The sequence below is a fragment of the Plectrocnemia conspersa genome, unplaced genomic scaffold, assembly GCF_051122295.1.
Source record: "Plectrocnemia conspersa isolate PC_06_02 unplaced genomic scaffold, ASM5112229v1 ptg000011l, whole genome shotgun sequence".
Lineage (NCBI taxonomy): Eukaryota > Metazoa > Arthropoda > Insecta > Trichoptera > Polycentropodidae > Plectrocnemia > Plectrocnemia conspersa.
The window spans coordinates 780,011-790,351 of NW_028277175.1; the positions used below are offsets into that span (position 1 = coordinate 780,011).

Genomic DNA, 10,341 nt, shown 5'->3' on the forward strand with positions numbered 1-10,341 from the left:
AATTGTGTGTTTTAAAGGCATTTAAAGTAAAGTCAGTTCTTTGCGAACCGTTTAGCTCTAGAGTGAAAGGGATTCACCAAAAATACATCTTCGAAGAATATAGATTTAAATTCTTCGCATTAATCAGAAGGAGTAGAATATTGTATATTGTTAAGAAAAAAAATCTATTCAAGAAGAATTACAAAATGCTATGTTGTCAATAGTCGAAATAAGAGAAAAGCAGAGAAGGGAATGATAGAAGAGAACATAAAAAGAGAATTCAAAAAATGTTATATCTATAAAAAGCGAACAGATATAAATTAGAAGCCTTATCCAACGCGTTAATGACAATAAGACCAACATCAACAGCAACGGAAAGGGTTTTTTCCATAACGGGAATAATAAAACCAAAGGTTAGCAGTAATATTAAATTTGTCATAAAGGAGCAAAAAATAATGTTCTAATTCACTTATTGTAAAAACTTTTATTATTTTCATTTGTTGTCTCTAATAAATATTTGAATTAATTAATTACAGTCGAAACAACGTCTAGCGTTCGGCCTCCGTTCACAAATCCCACTCTGATTCTCCTTTTTACCAGTGGGTCGGGCCTATTTATACAGTTACATAAAAATTGAGAAATATCCTACGATAACATAAACAATAATAAAATAATATATATAAAAGGATATTTAAGTGATAACATTATCTGTATATTTATAACACCTCCCCCGTTAAGAGTAAACATACGAGTGGCGTTTTGTTTACGAAAATATAATACATGTTAACAATTATTATCACTGGTCAATCTATGCCACAATTCGAGTTATCCATTTGTCTGTTGTAATGTACAAAATTTAGAATTGTAGGTGAATGTATGAGTTGTGTGTGTGTGATAAGTTATTTTATTGTGAAAACATATATATATACACTGCAGCTGTCATTAGCCTACAGTTGTTTAAATATCTTGATAACGTATATTGAACGGACTACTTTTGAATGGTTCGTCTCGAGGTTTGAATACTCGGACTACTTTTGAATGGTTCATCTCGAGGTTTGAATACTCGGACTACTTAAAATGGTTCATCTCGAGGTTTGATTACTCGGACTACTTGGAATGTTTCATCTCGAAGTTTGATAACTCGGACTACTTGGAATGGTTCATCTCGAAGTTTGATAACTCGGACTACTTGGAATGGTTCATCTCGAAGTTTGATAACTCGGACTACTTGGAATGTATACATGAAATATATATATATAGTAATAAAAAGAGAATATCATCCTTAACTTCGTAGGTTCTGAATGAATTTGAATCGTTAATGAGCTATTTTTACTCTATCCGTATGGACTTTAATTATTTTGTTTTTTATTTTAATTGTAATATTTAATGGGTTGTTTACTTTTACAACTTCGTATGGTCCATTAAAATTGGGTGATAACTTTTTTGATCTATTTAATCTTGTTGCGTTATTGGTTAGATATACTTGGTCGCCTACTTTAAATGTTCGTAACCTTTTGTCAATGTTAAAATTTTCTTTTGTTTTTGCCTTTGCTTTAATTAAATTTTCTCTAGCCATTTCTCGCGATTTACATAATTTTAATTTTAAATTATCGGCGAAGGAATCATAAGTATATTTAAATTCAGTTTTGGTTAAGGTTGACGGCAAGTTTGGTGAATTACCAAAGATTAATTCGAATGGTGTGAACTTCGTTGCAGTGTGTGGAGTAGTATTATAACTGAATATAGCGAAGGGAATCCAAAGATCCCAATCTGTTTGTTCTGGAGAAATATAATGCTTGAGATAGTCCTTGAGGGTACTATGACTTCTCTCTAAAGCTCCATTGGATTCTGGGTGATATGCTGAAGTTTGGATTTGCCGTATTTTAAATAATTTTGAGACTTCTTTTAGAATATTGGAAGTAAATTCTTTACCTTGGTCGGTAAGAATTGAATTTGGAACGCCGTATTGGCATATGAAATTGCTAGTAAATGTCCTTGCGATTGTTTCGGCTTCATGATTTGGTATTGGATATGCTTGTGTATACTTTGTCAAATCGTCTTGTAGTGTTAGGATATATTTATTGCCATCCTCGGTTAGGGGTAATGGTCCTACTATGTCTAATGAGATTTTTTCAAATGCACATTCGCTAGTTGTGGTTATTTCAATGGGTTGCTTAATCTTTTGACGGTATACTTTGTTTGACTGACAAGATTCGCATTGTTTCACATAATTTGCGATGTCTTTGTGCATATTTTGCCATTTAAATTTAAACTTTATTTTATTTAGCATCCTATTATAACCTGCATGTCCTCCTATAATAGAGTCATGATATTCTTTTAAGATTTCATGGATTTGATCATGTTTGGGTACAATTATTTTATTTTTGTCATTGGGAATACTGATTTCTTTATCTCTGTTGGGTATCTGGTTATCTTTTGTTATATTAAGAAATACTAATTTGTTAGCTATCGGATCTATATTTATTCGTGATAATGCATCAGCATTGCAATTTTGTTTTCCTTTTTTGTATGAAATAGTATAATCAAATTCTTCAAGTTTGAGACGCCATCTTACAAGTCGTGAACTTGGATCTTTGCAGTTCATTAACCAGACTAATGGGCGATGATCGGTAATTATTTGGAAAGTTCGTCCATATAGATATGGACGAAAATGTTGACATGCCCATACTATTGCGAGTAATTCCTTTTCAGTCGTGGAATAATTTATTTCTGCTTTGTTGAGTGTGCGAGAAGCATAAGCTATCGGAAGATCTTTGGTTAGGGTTCCTTGAGATAGGATTGCCCCTATAGCAGAATTTGAAGCGTCAGTTGTCAGGGTGAAAGGAATTGTAAAGTCGGGATATTGCAATATAGGTTCGTTAATTAATGCGTTTTTAAGTGTCTCAAAAGCGTCTTCTTGTTCGTTTGTCCATTTAAATAATACGTCCTTTTTTAATAAGATAGTTAGTTTTTGTGAGACTTTAGAAAAGTTGAGAATAAATTTTCGATAGTATCCTACTAATCCTATGAATGATTTGATATCTTTAACGTTTTGCGGTTTAGGATAATTCTTTATACAAGATATTTTAGAAGGATCAGGCTTGACGCCGTTTTGAGTAATGACGTGTCCTAAATATGCTACCTCATGGCGCATAAACTCGCATTTATCTGCTTGTAGTTTTAAATTATGTTTATCTAGTCGTTTAAAGATTTCGCGAAGTTTGTTCGTATGGTCAGTTATAGAATTTGCGAAAATCACGATATCATCCAGATACACAAAACATTTAATGCCTTGCAATCCAGTTAGTACACTGTTCATTAATCGTTGAAAAGTCGCTGGTGCGTTTTTTAGTCCAAAAGGCATACGTGAAAATTGATAATGACCCGTTGGGGTTGAAAATGCCGTTTTATCTGAATCTTTGTCATTCATTGGAATTTGGTGAAATCCTGAAGCGAGATCTAGGGTTGTGAAGTATTTTGAATGTCCTAGCTGATCTAGTATTTCACTTATGTTGGGTAAGGGGAATGCGTCACCTACAGTTACGTTATTTAATTTGCGGTAGTCTATCACGATCCGCCATTTTTTAGTTCCAGAAGCATCCATTTTCTTGGGGACTACCCATAGTGGAGCTGACCATGGAGAAGATGAGGGTTTTATAATATTTTGGTCTAACATTTCTGTAATTTGTTTGTCAACTTCTTTTTTATGTACCTCGGGGTATCGGTATGACTTAGTGTAGATGGGGATTTGCGATGTTATCGGTATCTCGTGGGAAATCGTGTTTGTTTTGGATAATGGATCATCTTTTAAATGAAATACACGATTAAATTCAGAACATAGTGATATAATAGAATGGGATTCCTCTTTATTAAGATGTGCGACTCGAAGTTGTTGCACTACTCTATCGTTACGTGTTATATCTATTTTGTCACTTTTTTGAAAATAAAGGAAACTTTTAGTTTCGTCGAATGGTTCTAGAATTATGTTAGTATTTGTCAGCTTTACTTCTTTATCACTACAATTAAGTATTGTAGCATAAGCTTGGGATTTTTCATTTACAGAAGTAATGGCTCGCGACAAATAGACATCAGGGAGTAATTCTGTTTCAGGCAAGATTCCTGTTTTTATTTCCGGATTTAAGACATTTAATAAAACTATTGTTTCAGTTCTAGGGTTTAACGTAACTTGTTTATCAGAATAATGGTGTAGAATATTTAGTCTCTTATCTCTAACGAGTAGGTAATTATTTTCGTAATCTATTATTGCCTTGTTTGATTTTAAGAAATCGTTTCCTAATATTCCGTCCAAGGGAATGTTTGTTTGATTAGGTGCGATAATATGAGCTTTATGACGAATTATATATTCATCGAAAGGGAAAGTCAGTTTGATAACTCCTAATGTTTTTGTTGGGTTATCAGAATTATCTATACCACGAAGGGTTACTTTTATTGATTCGTCGACTATATCTTCACTTTCTAATGAGTTTAATTTTACGATTGATATATCCGCTCCGGTATCGATAAGAAATTTAAGAGGTCTATCTGCTTGATAACAATCTAAAGTTACAAAAGCGGTTGTATTTTTCAATGTTAATATTCTGCCTTCAATGTTTTTTATATTCCGGGACACGGCAGCTGTCTCGGAATTCCTGGAGTTTAAATGATCGCGACTTTGATTAGATTGATTTTTACCGTATTTTTCATTGTTATATATTCTAATTCTACATTCGTCAATCGTGTGGTTATTCCTTTTACAATAACGACAGAATTTTGATGGATTTTTACTCGCGCTAAATTGGTTTATTTTTCGTTCCTCTTTGATATTTATGTTATTGTAGTTATTTTGGTATCTTGGAAATCGGTTATTATTATTTCGACATGTAGAAGCATTATGTCCGCGTCGTTTGCAAATGTTACATATTAAGGGTGAACTGATATGCATTTCTCTGAATGCGGTTAGAAACTTTTCTTCTTCTAATGCTGTATTAGAAGCTTCTGAAAGAGTTTTAGGTTTCGTAAGTCTAACAGGAGTTGAGAGTTCCGGATTTAATCCGAATATGAAAGTATTTAAGGCACTATCTTCTATTTGTTTAATACGTCCGAATATTTCCTTTTTATCTGTAACTGATAGCCTTATCGATCCTATTAAATTGTTAGTACAGATTTCTACTTTTTGGATGAAATTTATGACTGGTTCTCCTGGTTTTTGTTTACAATTTCTAAGTTCGTATTCTAGTTGTGATGAATGTTTATTTTCTCCGAACGAGGAGATTAAAAACTCTTTAAATTCTTCGTAAGAATCATATTGAAAATTCGCTATGGAATATTTAGCTTTGCCTGTGACATTATGAATTATGTATTTTAGTAAAATTGGTTTTAGTTCTAAGGAACAGAGGTTTATCGCTGTGTCACAGTCGTAAATAAAAGGATAGAGATCTTTTTGATTTCCATCGTAGGTAGGTATGAATTTCATTAGTGTATCGAGAGATAAATTGATTGATCCATGATTGGAGTTGTTACTAATTATTGGAGATGTTGGAATAGACATTTTTGATTATGTGGTTATGTATGTGTGTTATGTGTAGTTTAATATGAGATCAGAATGTATCGGTATGTAAATAATTTGGACAACCCGAAAATATAGCAAAGATAGACTCACAGTACTACGACGTTCTTGAACATCTTGTCTGGTGTGATGAGATCTTGCTGGATTCAGGGGTAGAACTTCCTTCGTCGTTGCGTTCGCTCAATCAGGGAATCTTCGGTCTGCCGAGTCTGCTGCTGTCGCGGCTTTTGCTCGTGCGGAATGTAGTCTTCTGAGGGGCTGTGCTGGTATGAAGGTCTTCGTTTTCTGAGTCTGCTGCTGTCGCGGCTCTTGCTCGAACGAGGTTTCTTCTGGGAAGTTGTTGATTCTCTCTACGTATTTCGTTTGAAATCGAAGGCTGCTCGTCTCGGGAGTTTCCTTCACGCAGATGTCCGTATGGCTGCTTTACTCGTCTTGGTATGGAAATCGAAGATTTTACGTCTTCTATCAACTTGGTGGTGGACCCACAGGCGATGTTGATTTTCAGTCGTTTGATCTTCTTTGAGATTTCTTGACTTGACGATTTAAGTGAATTTTTGTTCGGGTCCCGGTTGAAAGACTGGAAAGTCTAACTCCGTAGTTTCAGGAGCTGCACTTCTGTTGTTCCTTCTTCAGTTGGAGTGTCGGGATCCCATCCGCTGCCACCAATTTTATTTTTGTCATAAAGGAGCAAAAAATAATGTTCTAATTCACTTATTGTAAAAACTTTTATTATTTTCATTTGTTGTCTCTAATAAATATTTGAATTAATTAATTACAGTCGAAACAACGTCTAGCGTTCGGCCTCCGTTCACAAATCCCACTCTGATTCTCCTTTTTACCAGTGGGTCGGGCCTATTTATACAGTTACATAAAAATTGAGAAATATCCTACGATAACATAAACAATAATAAAATAATATATATAAAAGGATATTTAAGTGATAACATTATCTGTATATTTATAACAAATTCGAGACACTTTTTGCATTATTGTTTTTAAAAAGTATGTTCGTGAAGTTAAAATAATTGTAAAAATTAACATACTAAGTATTTTATTTATTTATTTATATGTGCACGAATTTGAATAATAGCTATTTTGGTACATTTGGTAAATACTCGAAAGTACTTGAGTACTCGAGTATTTTAAAATTTTAATATTCGATACTCGAGTAGTTGATGGTTCGAGTAATTGGAGACTCTAGTCACTAGTATTATAGATTTCTAATATACGCATCTCAAGATTCAAGATATTGTTCAGAGTACCAAAAACTAAATTTCTCGCAATTCTTAAGCGTTTATAAGTCAGCAAACGGCCCTACTAAATTCACTCATATTCATACGATTTTCCGTAACATTATTCAAACTTTTTAGACAAGAACTTAAATCCAGAACAACTATTTTTTATTAGTTTATTGTATGCATTACAAACAATACTATTTTTATTAAGTGTATTATTATATTGCTTAAATTATTATTGTTAATAAACTATATTTTTAAAAATCTCAAGGGTATATTTGCAAGATTTGAAACAACGAGGGCTTAGTCAAACTCGCTCGAAGCGGAGCTACGCCGAATCGACCGAGACAGACAGTAACATAAATTTCAAGAGTTCAACTTGATCTTCGATTTAACTTGAAAAACAGACAAGCATATATTTATTTTACCGAAAGATTAAATGAATTTTTTTATGATATATTTATAAGCAATTTATTTTTCAAATTTATTTTGCAAAAATCTAATTTAAAAAAATCATATTACAGGCGGCCCTCGATTTTCGAACGTTAGACTTTCGCACAATTCGCTATTTCGCACATAAAAAAAAAAAAAAATTTAATTTAATTTTTTTTTTAAAAACGTTCTGATAGCGCTGAATCTTTTGCTTCAATCGGACGTTCGTATGATACAAACAGGTCTACGATATGTTCAATTTTGCAAAATAAAAATTTAATTAAAGAATACGTTCAAACTTGTGGAAAATAAAGTTATATTTCCACAATCTTTAATGATATGTTTCCAAAAAAACACAGCAAAAAAAAAACATGGATGAAATGGAAAATCTTTGTCATCGTAGATCGATGACCAACATCAAAAAGATGTTTCAATTATTCAAGCAAAAGCTCTTAGTTTGCACAAAGATTGGAAGGATAGATTAAAAAATGATTTTAACACGGGTTTTCAAGCAAGTAACGGTTGGTTTTACAAACTTAAAATGAGGTATTCTTTTCATAATATTAAATTTAGCGGAGAATCGGCTGATGCAGATAAAGATGCTGCAAAAGAATTTATTTCCTAATTATCCAAAATTATTGAAAATGTAGACTATTCCTCCAGCCAAATATTTAATGTAGATGAGACAGGTTTATTTTGGAAAACTCTTTAACAATGAAAAATATGAATGAAGCCTTCACGCACCTTGACAAATTTTCAAATATTATGGAAGATTGTGATCCCAATGGAGAACGCATATCTCAAGTGCGCGGGGCGAACAATAAAAACATAGCATGCTATAAAATACTATTATATGAAGAAAAGAAAAAGAATAGTGAAAAACAGTTAACTCTTGATAACTTTTCAAAGGAAACACCCGCAAACCCCACTTAAACGCCTCTTAAACATCTTATATTTACTTGATAAATAAATATTTTAAAATACACACAATTTCAATTTTTTTTACTTCCCTCGACTTTCGTACATTCAACATTCGCACACATTTTCAGGAACCAATTATGTGCGAAAGTCGAGGGCCGCCTGTATTATGCCTTAAATAATATATGCTAAATTTTATATTGATTTTTTATATAAAATACAACAATACAAATGCATAAGTTCATACACGACTTTATTAATTCATTATCAGTGAATGTCTATATTTTATTTGTTAATAAATAATCTACCCCTAAGCTTTTTTATTTTATAGAAAATAATGCGTTCTGATAAAAAAAATATGTTTTAAGCATGTTTTGACTGTTTTTAAATATCGTGTCAGGTGCTTAGTCAGGTAATGATGACGTATTTTGTATTATTTTAGTAGAGATAATGTCATCGCACAATACACATAAACATGATACGATAATAAAATAATTTACACTCCACTCTACTTTACAAAAAAGTCTACTAATCTCTTATTTTCTGGCTTTGAAAGAGACAAGACGAATATCCACAGGTAATTAAATGGAAACAAAACATCGTTAAAAATGTTATACGGGGCACAGTAAAATTACAAATCAATGCGAAGCAATAGGAGCACTACATGCGGGTAATTCTTTAAGTTGCCAGTAGACTGTTCCGTTTTAGAGCATATTTTAAAAATCAAAGTCTCGCGGAGCGAAATTTGCCTGTTCATGCTCTTGGCTAAGATTAGACCACACACTTGAGATAAAACTCTGAATCGAGAAAGTCACTCGAATTAATAATGCTCAAAGCAAGATATAAAAGAAAACACAATCAATAATAAAGAACATCTAGCACTAATAATATAATAAAAAATAAAAAGGTTCTATTTCAACGCATATTTTTTTAGTCATTATACCCTAACACGATTTTACCTTTTAAACCAAAGCTTTGACTGTCCCCAACGTTTTCGAAACTCCAATTCATCTTCGCCGCCCGGAAACAAAAAAAGATGTTATCGGCAGCGCTGTCGCCTCTTTTTTCCCTCGGACTACCGGACATCCTCTACGATTTTCCAGCATCCCAAAGTTCGATACCAATCTGTGAGGTTTGCGATTGATGGCGGCATCAGTCGACGTCTAATGGAAAGTGGAAACGCGATATTCGCCAAATGGGATACTTTGTCACATTTAATTCACATTAAGACTAGTGACCTTGTCTGTGTTTGTATCCAAATTTGAGAACGGCTGGTATGCTTTTCGGTCGGCAATTCCCCATAGCCCGCATCGGATGCGGGATAGGCGATAGAGGAATCTTCAATTATAAAGCGGGTGAAATTTTCTCGTTAATCTAGTGGTTGATTTTGAATAGTTGATGCGTTTGATGTTCTCTTAAAGAGGCAAACTTACCCTTAAATTAAGTTTAAACATTTTTCCATTTAATAAACAACAGTAACAAATCAGTGATATAATATAATTTTCTTCTAAATATATAACTTTCTCCCACTACTAGGTCATTTTTTAATTCCATTAGTACAAAATATTAGATGCTTTGATTTAAAATATTTTGATAGCTCTCTTTCTACATCGTCTGCATTTTATTTTTTTCCATCTAGGAAGTGTTGAATCGATCGAAAAATATAAAAATCGGTAAGAGCAAGGACTGGAAAATAGGGTGGGTGATCGGGAGTCAAACTATTCTACTTCTGTTTACAAGTACATGTCTTTCTTTTACTTTTACTCAAATACGCACCAACACAGATATAACAAAATACGTGCTTAGGTATCAACAACCAAAGTATGGCTGACTTTAATTTAAAATACCTATTTATTATGTATTGTTAAATCTTCAATTCGCCTTAAATATTGTTTATAATTATTAGAAATGCACTTAGCTGGATCAGATATATCGATCGACTGCCGATCAAAATGATACTTCAGAATACGAACACCACATCTGTGACTATCCTAGAATTTGTCGCCATCGATTCTAAATAAGAATTCGTTATGATGTGACATTTATATAAACCGATCTAGGAAAATACATTAGGATATTCGAAATGATTTTTTTTACAAAATCAAGTACCACTGATTATTTTTTAATTATTTCATTTTATATTAAAAAAAGATATAATAACGATATCTGCTAGAAGAATATACTATCAAAAATATAATTAATCCCTTTTGG

General features: G+C 32.6%; 1 long non-coding RNA gene across 1 annotated transcript; it reads left to right on the top strand.

Annotated features, from left to right (window-relative positions):
- The first annotated feature begins 489 nt into the window (after positions 1–489).
- LOC148229065 (uncharacterized) lies at positions 490–5,838 on the top strand. The gene is made up of 2 exons (XR_015811445.1): positions 490–992; positions 1,033–5,838. It is a non-coding gene; the product is annotated as an uncharacterized LOC148229065 (long non-coding RNA).
- The last annotated feature ends 4,503 nt before the right edge of the window (positions 5,839–10,341 follow it).